This window comes from Capsicum annuum, chromosome 2 (genome assembly GCF_002878395.1).
Source record: "Capsicum annuum cultivar UCD-10X-F1 chromosome 2, UCD10Xv1.1, whole genome shotgun sequence".
Lineage (NCBI taxonomy): Eukaryota > Viridiplantae > Streptophyta > Magnoliopsida > Solanales > Solanaceae > Capsicum > Capsicum annuum.
Genome location: NC_061112.1, coordinates 118,475,171 through 118,489,031, shown reverse-complemented (window position 1 = coordinate 118,489,031; position 13,861 = coordinate 118,475,171).

The window sequence follows — 13,861 nt, the reverse complement described above, 5'->3', positions numbered from 1 at the left end:
TGATGTGGCTGAAATTGTGCATCAATCTAGGATTGCTGAGAAGGGTGCAAATCACCCACGCACCAGTTCAATTCTGGTTATGCCAGATCTGTTACATAATTCTGGAAAATAGGGTGTGAGACAACAAATTTCGGATGATATGGATATTGGTGTGCAGTCACCAGTAGATCAACCTGAGAAGGTGGTTGAAAATGATGACTTGCTACAGGAACATGATGACAAGTTGACTTCTTTTTTGAGTAAAAAGAAGTTGGAAGCAATTCAGAAAATGCTACATCATCAAGAAAAAAAAGAGGCAAAAAAAAAAGTCAGGGCCCGGTACGCACTCAACAATTACACGTAGCAATTGAGTGCCTGAAACTATCTACGCATTATCTCCCAGATTTCTTTTGTCCACATAAATTAGAGCCAACATATAATATACAAGCCTTAAACAGATAAAGGAAAGACTTGTGCATCTTCGTGATACTTTTAATATTAATCCTTACTTCATCAAAAAAGTGGAGAAAGAAAAGCCAAACAAGAAGCAAATACAAATTCAATAGATATTACCCCTTTGTACACATAAACATTAATACCTCAACTCCCAACACTGAGTCACACATGAAGTACATGTAACATATTTACAAGTTTCAAATATTTCTATCATACATTTTTAACTAGTATACACTCAACAATTTCTAATTAAACAACAATGACACAGTGTAGCCTTAGTAGAATATGCACCTGAATCTGAATGGTTGATATATTTTTTCACTAGAATTATCAAATTTCTGGTACATGAATATACTTAAATAGCATCTTTACATCTTTGTATCCCTTTTTACTGATGACTTAATATCATTCCATTTTATATCATTTTCCATCTTACTGAACTCCTATTGTACTTCCAGAAATAGTTATAATCAGCGAACAATATGGAAACTTAATGTATACTTAGCAAACAATCAAGACCTAACTTGCATACCAAGTACACCAATGATGAACTTGGTGAATTATCCGTACATTGCATTGAACATTTTTATTTTTTATCCTAAGCAACCAACATCTTAGTAATAGAATCCTCTAAAAATTGTTAATGCAGAGAACTAACTTGCATACCAAGTACAACCGATTCAATTGAAAAAAAAAGTAAAGAGAACTTTACTTACAGCTGTGGGAGAAACCATTGAAGGAGAATCAAAAAGCCCCACAAATTGTTCCGGTATCGTTTCTTCTTTCATTATCATATATGTCTTTAAAGCACTCATTATCTGATTGTGAGAATTCATCATTTGAGCAAAGTTATCTCGACATTGGAATGAACAAGAACCTCCACTACTTGAAGCACTTGTACCATCAAAATGTGGTCTATCTTGTTTGAAAACTCTACTAGGAACAACTCCTAATCCCAAGCATCTCACCCTTCCAGAGTGCTCTGGCCCTAGAACCTTACCAACGACATTATTTGGCAAAATTTAAGACTTATTTATGGCTCTTCGGCTCAAAGCTGATTGAATTTTTTCTAATATAGAAATTTTGTTTTCAAAATAAATTAAAAATAGAAATTTATTTGGCATACCGTGGTTGATTACTCGACAAGAGTCTATGGTACATAAGTATAACTCACACATATTTCTTTTGCCGCTTCATTAACATATACTCCATTTTGATTTTTATGAGTAGCAATGTACATTTGTGCTCGTCCAGGCCATTGTCCAGTTTCGGCCATCTATAAATTAAAAAACATAATCAAAATAATTTACTAATTAGGAATAGTTACATTCGAGGTTAATTCACTCACCATTTTAGTCCTTCTTGTAGCATTGGCTTTGGAGCCACCGGTGTGTGGAATTGTCTGTTTCTTTCGATTTTCACGGTTCCTTTAACGCATTTCTTACAAAAATATATCTATGCCTCAATTAGAAAAAAATAATTATACAACTATAAAGAAATTCATATACATAAATAACTTTGTTGATTCTTTAAAATTGTATTCAATAAAAGAAATCCATTGATTCGGTGGGATCCCATCCGGCACCTTATCCAAAATCTGAGCTTTACTTTTAAGTGGATCATCAACTTTATTCCACATGTTAATCTTATTTGCAGCCTAATTTTTTTCAATAGATAAAGAAATATGTCGTCGAGCAATTGATTCGGCTGTGTCAAAGAAGAATTTGGGCTTCAAAATTAAAATATTGGTTAGCTTTTTCAACTGGTAGTCTGAAAGCAAAATCTTCAATATTCTCAAACTCCTCCCTACATGATAAACAAATGTAAATACATATTGTAAATAGAATACCATTGCACGCGAGATAATCAACAAGTGATAATCTTAAGATCTATACCCTAAATCACATTAACGTCTGCCATATCTATGATGATAAGATCTACCCCAGTATCATACCCTAATATATTCTAACCACTAGATCAATATACTTAATCTACTAGTAAAGAAATACCTACAGTAGTAGATACATACATAGGTTCTTCTGTGTGCTGTATTAAATTGCTGTCTCTTATGTTTTGCCCACTTTATTTAAATGCTAGGGTCCCATACAGAGAGTGGAATTAGTAGGATAATCGTAGAGCATAGTGTTTTGAGCTGATGTTGATTCCTTCTTATATCGAACTAAAGATGAACAAATAAAGAGACAGCCTAAAATATTGTTATTACCTTTGGTTTGACAAGTTTTGCCAAGACTTTAATTAGTTAGTCAAGGTCCTTCCTTTGTGATGACAGTAGTCTTAATTTCTTCAATTGGAGACTGAAATCGATCTACATAAGACACCTTTTTCAACAACCCCCTTTCAACAATCCAATCAATACCCACAAAATAAACACCAATAACAAAACAGATGTAACATCAACAACCAATTCAACATAGCCATTCATCCTTAAATACAACTTCCTGTCAAAAAGTCAAATAAAACCGACAAAAACTAAGTAGTAGCTAACAATGTAGCACCACTTGATCTGCATCAACTCAAAAATCTACATAGCAGCAACAAACAGATACAACAACACTAGTCTATATAATAAAAATAATCCAATATATCCAATCGATTCTTAAAAACAACCTCCATTCAAATATCCAAACAAAACCCACAAAAACCAATATACTAACACACAATTTAAGCAATATTGACACATGAGTAAAAATATATCTCAAAAAAGCATGAATCTTGACACGATATGGCACAACTTATCTGCATCAACAACCAATCTTAAAACAACCTTCATTGAAAATTCCAAATAAACCCCACAAAAATTCAAAATACTAACATCCAATTTAAGCAATATCAACACATAGGTAAACATACAAAAAGCTTAAAAAGCATGAATTTTAAAACAGATATAACACAGCTGATCAGCATCAACAACCAACCCAACACAACCAAACAATCTTAAAACAACCTTCATTCAAAAATCTAAACAAGACCCATAGTAGCAACAAACAATTTAAGCAAAATCAGCTAAAAAAATATGAATCTAGAAACAGATACAACACACTTAACATAACCAAACAATCTTCAAACTACCTCCATTAAAAAATCCATCAATTTCCATTATAGCAACAAACAATCTAAGCAAACTAAACACAAGGGTAAACACGAAAAAGTTCACAAATTTTAGGCCATTTGTGCTGCCTCACTGAAATGTAATACAAGAACCTTAATACCCTAGCACAACCTCTAGACGATAATAATAGAGCCTATACCAGCTAACCCTACTGCCAATTGAGGTATAAATATATCTAGAATTGTAGTATAATAGAGACTAAACGATAATAATAGAGACAAGTCTGACCTCAGCTCTAAAAGATCAACAATGCTAGCTATGATGACCTCAATTGCAATAGCCGGTCGAAGTAGCGATGGTCGGCCGACGGAGTCAATTTGTGTGCGCGCGCGCGGGGGGGGGGGGGAGGGGGGGGGGGGAGAGAGAGGGAGATTTGGGGGGAACATTGAAAACTGTTAATTAAAAAATGAGGAAAAATTTTGGCAAAGAGGGAATCTTTTTTTTAATGGTACAAGCGTTATTTTTTTCTATTGATAGCGGGGGTTTAAAACTCTCGTAATTTATAGCGGGAGTTTAAACCCCTGCAAATATATAAATTTTAGCGACAATTTTGTAATCCCCGTATTTCACATAATTTTACGGAGGTTAAATTAACCCTCGCAAATAAACCCCCGCAATTTAACACATTTTTTGTAGTGCCTTACTATTGATCTTTGAGTAACTATTGATACTCCTATCGTTGCTCATAATTCTCAACCACCGATTGCTTGGACTACAGTACCTCATCCCATGGTCACCAGGAGTAAGACCAAATCACAACTTCCCCAAGCTCACATTGCCACAAAATATCCTTTGCCTCCATCTATTCTTCCACCTGAACCTACATGTTTTACCCAAGCCAACAAGGATCCAAAATGACAAAAGACTACTTGCAAAATGGTACTTGGTCCAAAAAATATTGCAACTATCTATTATAAAAACTCAATAAGACAGCGCCATCCAGTGTATAAAAATTCAAAGGAGATGATCATTGTTGAACGAAGATTTTTTCTTGACGTTAAAAGGTTGGGGCTTATTAAGTGGGGCAGGGCGGGATTCTAGAGGGAAAATAAATAATTTTAATTAATTATAAGTTATCCATAAAAATATATACCACGTCATTAATAAAGTGGGATCAGGCTAAGCCATTAAATGAAAGGGCAAAACAATCTCAATAACTAGACGAAAAGGATATTTCAGGCCCCAAAGATAGATAAATAATATTTTTGCACTATTTCACATAATTGAAACTAAGAACGTTTTATGCCCTTTTTCGTTTAATAAATAGCCTTAAATATATGCACATACTCACAAAATGATGATAATTTAAAGTTTCTTTTTTGTTCATAAATACTTCTACTTGTTTTTATATAGTATTCTTAAAAAAATTAAATGTTTAACTTTACATATTTTTAGCCCACTAATTTTTTTTAGACTCCATTGTTCAAATTTTTAGAAATTGTAAATCAAAATAAAATTATATTTTAGTATGGAATATTTAAATTAATATTCATATTTGAATATACTTATATACAATAACGGCTAAAAAACGTGTATAAGTTGTTTTAATATTTTAAATTCATTAAATTTGAAATATAACTTCAAGTTCAACTTGAAAAATTCATGTTCAAATACTAATTGTCAAATAAAAATTATTTCAAATAAATAAATTCTTATGCCAAATGGGTGTTAAACTTTTGACACTTGTTTGATAAAAAAAAAACCATACTTAAGGGACGAGAATGGTGTATTAGCACAGAGCCTGTGTTAGTGGCTGGAAATGTTAAATTTTTTCGTTTTAAAATAATTGATTCTTGCAAATTTAATATTTTTTATGAGAAAATATTGGTAATAATTTTTTTTAATTTCATAAATTGAATAAATAAATTGAAATATATATATATATATATATATTTTATTTTTTTATTTTTTTTTAATAAGAGAAATGAAAGGGAGTGAGTAATTAGTGTCAATAGCAGTCAAAGTTATTGAACTTTGTACAAACTACAGCTGAACACTGTAGATTAGGAAGACTTTTTGGACTTCATTGCTGTGAAACATTATAGCATATGCAAAACAATCATATTAGATTAATCTTGACAGGTCACTACATTGTTGTTCTAGAGAACAAAACCAATGTACCCATGGATGTTCACGGATATTTTTTAATTTGCGTGTCATTCAAATATTTCATGACAGGAAAACATTAATAGTATTAGTTGATTAAATATTAAATTTTTTAAATTTTATTAGTGAGAATTTAATTTATTTATTTCATGATTGTATGATATCTTCCAATAATATAAATCTCAAATAATTATGTTCTTTAAAATGACTTCCTGCGTCCACTAGAATAATCTAGACAAGCCATTGTATTTTTTACTTCCGATAATGATATTTGGTTTAAGTTTTTTTTTTTTTTCTAAACATTAATATTCCCTAGATATTCAATATTTAGAAGAAAAAGAAAAGCTGAGATATTGGCATCAGAAAATTGGTTCGGTTGCTTTATCATTTACATTGATAACACAAATTTATTGAATTCAAATAGCAATACAAAAAATGTCATTGCTTGATGAGTTCCAAATGAAGTAAAATGACCATATAACAAATCAAGTCAAAACTTTGAAATGACTAATTTTTTCCCAATGTAAATGATCGGTTAAATTGGGACATACTTACAGTTCAATTGCAAATTTCGTTTTGCATAGTATTTCAAATTTCTATATTTATTTCAGAAATGATGATAGTTTAATTCAAGTTCATACATGACCATGCATGTTTTTCCTCTAACTCACACTCTTTAGAAAATTAAAACCTCCACAAGCCACTTTTTTCAATTTAATATTTTGTCCATAATGTTTTACCTCTTAAAAGACAAAGCGAAAAAGTTCCAGTTCTCTATCCTAACTGAACAATCCAAATAAATCAAAAATGACTGAAGAAATACTATGCCATACCGAATTATAGTTAAATATGATACTGATACAAGATTTCAAGAAACTGAATAGAAAATTCAAATATCTAAAATCATATTATACGCAGAGACAAATACCCCAAATATAGATTAATTAAAGCATCCATTGCAGTTTTTACGTTGATTTGAGTGGTGTGGTTGTACTCACAAATAGAGGTGTACATAGGTCGGGTTGGTTCGATGTTTGTTTTTTTTTTAAAAAAAAAATCAATCATGTCGGTTTATTAAAACTATAAACCAAATCAAACCAACATAAAATTAGTTTTTTCAGTTTAGGTTTTAGTCGTTTTTTTCGATTTTTTTTCCTTTTTTTTTTTTTTTTAATAATATTTAGTTTTTACAAATATATGATCGAAGAGTAGATCAAATATGTTTTCACTCATGCGCTAATGAAAAATCATAATTATGAAAAAATAAGGAGCGAAAAACTCTCTTGAAACTAAAAAGTGAGATGAAGAGTGAAAACTTTAGGTTTTAAGTTTATATTGGGTTTTGGATCATTTTGTTTCCAACAAAATTTAATTCATGGAAAATAAAATTCAACCACAAGTAAAAATACGAAGAAACAACAGTTTTATTGATAAACGATGGGGGTACAAATCTGTTCCTCTCTTGATTCTTCTCTCTTGATTTTCTCCGTAATTCGAGGGCCGTCAGTAACATATTTTGCGAATGTATGAAGATTTGGATATGAATTTCTCCATAATTCGAGGGCCGTTAGTGGCGTATTTTTCGAACGTAGGAACATTTGGATTTGATCTCCATGAAAGGAAGGAGGGTTTGTCTTTTTGAGGTATTTGATTATCAAGAAGAGAGGATTTTGATCTTTATGAATATTTCATGAATTTATTGGGACTTTTAAGATCTTTGATCTTTTTGTGAATATTCCGTGAATTTGTGGGATACTGGAGATACCTGTTTAAACGGATATTTGCCCCATTTATATAAGCATAATTTAGGGTTTAGGTTGAGTAGCCATCAAACTAGATTTAGGGTAAAGTAGCCCTCAAGAACTCTAACCAAAATTGAACTCTTTTTGTAGAGTTCACAAAATTTCAATGTCTACAAATGCCCCTGCTTCAAGGCTTGTCGGAGCATAGACTTGATGAAACTCAAAGACGAGTCTTGAAGTACCGCTTCTATCTTTACGATCCTGCGGCTACAGATTTGCATATTTGATTTATGAGAGAAAGATGAAGGGCAGATTTGGTCCCACTAGGCGTGCCAATTTATTTCCAACATAATTTAATTCATGCAAAATAAACTTTAACCACAAATAAAAATATGAAGAAACAACAGTTTTATTGATAAACGACGAGGGTATAAATCTGTTCCTCCCTTGATTCTTCTCTCTTGATTTTCTCCGTAATTCGAGGGCCGTCAGTAGCATATTTCTCAAATGTATGAAGATTTGGATATGAATTTCTCCGTAATTCGAGGGCCGTTAGTGGCGTATTTATCGAACATAGGAATATTTGGATTCGATCTCAGGGTTTGTCTTCTTATAGTATTTGATTATCAAGAAGAGAAAGTTTTGATCTTTATAAATATCCCATGAATTTATTGGGACTTTTCAGATCTTTGATCTCTTTGTGAATATCCCGTGAATTTGTAGGATACTGGAGATGACTCTTTAAAGGATATTTGCCCCCTTTATATAGGCATAATTTAGGGTTTAGGTTGAGCAGCCATCAAGCTAGATTTAGGGTAAAGAAGCCCCCAAGAACTCTAACCAAAATTGAACTCTTTTTATAGAGTTCATAAAATTTTAATGTCTACACATTTAATTAATAATTAATGGACAAATATTACAACTTAAAGGCCTAAATCTAAATGTATATCTACATCTACTTTCAAATTATTGAAAATCACTAAAACTAGTTAAAAAAGTAATTGAAAAGTAGATTATAATTAATATTTTATGTATAAAAATGTTCGAATATTATATATATATATATATATATATTATGTTAGTTTGATTCGGGTTTGGTTTGACTTTTTTTTGATCAACACCAAACCAAACCAAGAATGGTCGGGTTTTTTTTCTAACGCCAAACCAATCAAACCAAACCATAAGTCATTTTTTTTTTCTCAGTTTGGTTTGGTTCGTCGGTTCGGTTTGACTTGTTGGTTTGGTCTGTACACCCCTACTCACAACATTGGACTTAGAAGAATAGGACGATAATATATGAATGGAAATTATGTTTATCGCCCATTTTTCGATCTTATAATCGAAAATAATTACTCTCGTGCAGTTTCAAATTTCATGATAATAAAGTAAAGCTTTACTTGAAAAATTTTAAATTCCTTGACAATGTTCATTTTTCTACTATAAACGTGGCTGAAAAGTGACAATTCTCAATTTTATCGATGCATAATGTATTTGTATTTGGGCCAGTCGTCATGGGCTGGAAGATCGACGATCATCCGCAAATATGGGCCAATGAAACGATGGTATAAGGCCCACCCAAAAAATGAAGAGCCCAATGAATGCATGCTTCAATAGACTCTCTGTATTGCCTTCTTCTAATTTTGTCATCCTGACTTTACTTCTGGCATCAAAAACCATGAAATTTATTCATTTCCTCCTTCCATTTTTTATGTTTCGGGACATCTAATAATACTTATCCTGGATAATTTATGTATTTCTATCCATTTTACTCTTGGTATTAAATACAATGCATCACTCATTGTATTTTTCAAAGCAAAAAATTATTTTATTCAATGGGTGCTATAGTAAAATCACCTCTCTATTTATTGTTTCTTATGTGTCAAGTCAAAGTGGACAAATATGGGTGGAGGGAGTATTAAATTGTGACTTTTGGTGTGTTTGTTATAAAGAAAAACGCTTTTTGTGGAAACTTTTTTCAGGAAAATGTACATTACTTAATTTATCGTATTCGTTAGTAAGCAAAACGTATTATCATAATAGTATTTACATATAATCTAGACAAATATTATGGGTGATAGGATAGAGTGATAGGGAGGATATTATCATTAAAATATTTATAGAAAATCTAGATAAATTCTATGGAAGGTGGAGGGAGGAATAGGGGGATACACGGGTAAAGCTAAGGTATATGGGAGGATGGGAAGGACACAATCAATATAAAATGATACATGTGGAACTTGTTTTTCCTACTTCTACTAAGCAATCGATTTTCCTCATTTTTCTTTAATGTACTTATTTTTCTATAGAAAGTGCTTTTCAAAAACTTTAACCAATCATATGAGAAAATTAGAAAATATTTTCCTCTATTACCAAACATGTCCTAAGTTTTGTAGGCGGCATTTCATCATTCGTCATCCAAAAAAGATATGAATATCTGCATGCAATCTTCGTTAAAATGTGAATTTTGAGGATAAAATATGCTGCCCCCCACCATAGGTGAACTGATTATACCGAGTTATATATGCACCGCAGTATAAAAGATTTAGCTAGCTAGCTTTTGCTATCTACATTTCTTCACAAAAATGAATTACTTGTAAATAAATTTAAAATATATTTGAAGAATAGGTAGGCCCTCAGCAATCAATGAAACATTCGACCCTTTGGTGCGGGAAAAGTTGCATAAACTTGTTTGTTAATCAACTCCAAGAGCATAAAATTATGTTGGCTGTGTGTTCTCAAAATGTTCTTGAAAAAGATTACGCGGAATTAGACACAACGTTACGTTAGATACAAACCCTAAAAGAGACATGAATATCAAGAAGCACTTTCTTGACATCACACATGTTGTCTGCCTTTTCCTTTTCCCTTATATTCTCCAATTTGATAATTAAATGCGTGCAAATAATTCTACTACATGTTCTGCTGGGAAAATAAATCCACAAAGATAACATGCACATTAGCTTCATGTCACCTGAGGAAAAAGTGGCTGGTCCGCAGCGGGGCAGGTTAATATATTGCGCAACACATCATCTAAAACTTGAATCATTGACACATTTGAATAATCTGTTTGGTGAGTGAGTGAGGGTTTCTGTTTTCCTCCTTTATGGTTTCTGTACTATACATTGTTACTAATTGTACTCTCTCATTCTCTTTTTCCTGTTTTGCTTTTTGAAGATTCATGAAGAAAACAGTATTAGAACTCTCTAGGCGTACTTTCATGTATTCTGGAAGACTTGAGGAGTTCTATTGCTAGCTTAAGTTGTAGAAGTTTGTTACTAGTGACAATTGGTACTGTTGGGGTCGAAGTAACATGGCACGAAAATTTTTAATAACTACACTGTGAATTTTATTGTGTTATTTGTAGTGGAAATTGTTTTTTCTATTCACTAAGCACGCCTTTGGCAGAAATTAATTTAGGAAGATCTAAACTCATTGGATTTGATTTGCACACCAGCATGTTAGCTGGATGTATCACTAACTCAATTATAATTCATAGGGGCAAATCTTGATGGTATATTTGAGCATGCTGAACAAATGGAGTGGATATAAGCTATCGACATATTGCTATCTGATTGATGGTTTCTAGTACAATGATTAGGATGGATTTAATTGACATTTCATACCCCCCCTTCCTCTCCCCCTTTAAGATTTTTTTAATTATATTAATATGAAAGGTATTATAAATTTTTTCATATAGATTTTAAACATCTAAATTTAAATCTAAATCTTTTAAGATTTTTTTTAAAATCATATTAATATAAAAAGTACTATAATTTATAGTATTTTTCATATAATTTTTAAATATCTAAATTTAAAATTAAAAAATTAAATTATATTTAAATTAATTTAACTTCAACGATTAATTAAGTTGACTCTCGTATAGCGAATGGTAACGAAATAAAAAAAAAAAAGGAAGGGAGTAATTTTGTTTCTTTTGGATTTATGCCTGACTAGTTTTCTTTCGCATGTTCATGTTCTTTCTGGGACCCCACTAGATTTTATTTTGGAATGGCAATCATCATTTTTCTATTTTCTATTTTCCATTTATCATGTGCAAGCCTCTCAACTCCTAGTGACTCTGGTCGCACTAAATAACAAGTACTATCTGGACTCATATGGAGTACCCTCCAACTGCCGCATTAGATACCTTGCCTCATTTGGACTTTCTTTTTAAATAAATAAATAAATAAAATAAAAATATCAATTTCGTTCAATTTTGTCCTCCTACCAAGCCCTTTTCATTTTCACGGCTAAGATTTTATTCATTTCATTACAACATTTGGAGATCTATGTTTGTGATTCTTTGTTGCTATGGTGTTGTAAATGTTTCGAGTTCCTTGATAGACCATATGTGTGCATTTAGTCTATTTTACTACTACTATTGTTAATTGTTGTGACATAGATTTTATTTTTAAATCATAGGGGGGAGGGTTAAAAAAGTCAATCCCCTTGTGCTATTAATAACTTGTACATAATTTTTCTCCATGTATGCATACCTTTCTAGTTCATTTCAATGCAATCTGTTTTCCCAAACGACTTGTCGATCGGTTTAAAAGAAGGCCACTAGTTATCTGGCCTATTCCACAAATTGCGGCCAAATAAAAAGGCGGTCACAAAGTAAGGATACATACTGCGGGCAATCAAGATTTAGACAAATGTGGTGAAGGGATTGAGAGCCACGAATTTCATTGAATTTTATGGACATCTAAGTGTTAAAGTAATTTGGGTTCAAATTTAATTTTTATACATATTTTGTGAATCTTTTTAAATTTGAGTATCAAGTTGAATTAGGATATTGAGTTTGATCGAACTCATACATCAATCGGCTCTTGATAATAGAGTTAAATCCAAGATTTTAAATTCATGAGCTGGATAGGAGACTGAGTTCTGAGTTTTCTATCTTGACATTTAATTATTTATGATCTAAACAAAATTTACAACAATTACTCACAACCATATACTACATTCACCCCGGGCAAACATGGTGCCCAATCTGAAATCACACAGTGCAACAAAGTATTCATTATCTTCTGATGAATAAAATGAATTTTGGATCTAACTTAATCTCAAAAGTTAGTTCATGAGGTAAATAATTTAATATTATTTCATCCACATCCATTATGAGAGTACTTATATTAACATTTCCATCGCTCACATTTAAGATTGAACATTTAAAGCATAAACAATATAATATTATGAGAATAATATCCATAATTTAAGAATTGAGATGGATCTCACTCCGATATGATATGCGGAAGCATATATATGTGTGTGAATGTAATCAGTGCCTTGCAAAGCCTTCTCAACAAATCAAAGCATGTCTAATTTAGGTCAGGAAATTGAATCATCATGCTTCAAGAAATTAAATGTCGAGTTGTTGATTGAAGTACTACTATTTAGTATTGAAGTGATCATGAAATGACTTTGGTCCAAAATAGTTGCTATACGAAATGACTCGTATTGAAGTACTACTTATTCCAACTTTAATTGGCTCTGAGACGCATTGAATATATAATAATGTGAACTTGGTTTAGTTAGTTTACATGATACCATACGTAGCCATCCACGACCACATTTCTATATACTAGTCTAATATACGTGTGTTGCACGTATATCTCATGTCAAAAAATAAAATTATACATAAGAAAAATAAAATTATTAAAAAGTAGATATTAGAATAAAGAATTAGGTAACAATCTAATGAAGATTTGCATATTAACTAACAATTCAGTGATTGAAAGTTTTGATCTTTACGACTCTTGACTCTCAATCGAGACCCAATCTTAACCGTAAAATCAACTCCCAAGATCCTGATTCCTGACCTGACATGGGACACGAATTTGTATCTTGACCTGTGATTGGACTTACGATCCAACTCCATACCTTTAAATTCAAATCCTGCCTCTCGACCTTGAACCAAACTGAAACCCTAGACTCGGGATCCAACTTTGATATCCGAAACTTGATAATCTACCCATGACTCTAATCGGGACTCGAGTTTCGACCCTACTTGAGATCCAATTCTCAACAAAATCAAATAAAGAAAGAGATAAAACTTTAATTTTTTCAACTACTTCATTCATTGACTACATATGCTTATTTTGTCCAATATTTCAATCAGAAATTATATTTTCCTCCAAAATTCTATTAGAAACTAAATTTTCAATCCAACTTAAAAAATATAAATTTTTCGTGTCATATTAATCTATGCAATACTTTGTAAATTTTGTGTATTGCATATATGTGGGTAAGTTGTTTGATCTAATTCATTTTTGCACATACATATTTAGAGTGAATGATGCATTTGAATCTTTAGTTCATCCGAGAAAGACTTTAGTCTTAAAGTTAGACATGGTTAGTCTCTTTAACCAATTTATAGACAACATCAAATACATATGTCGATTAGAAGTACCTAACATAAATATTTCACTTGAATCCTATAATTAAT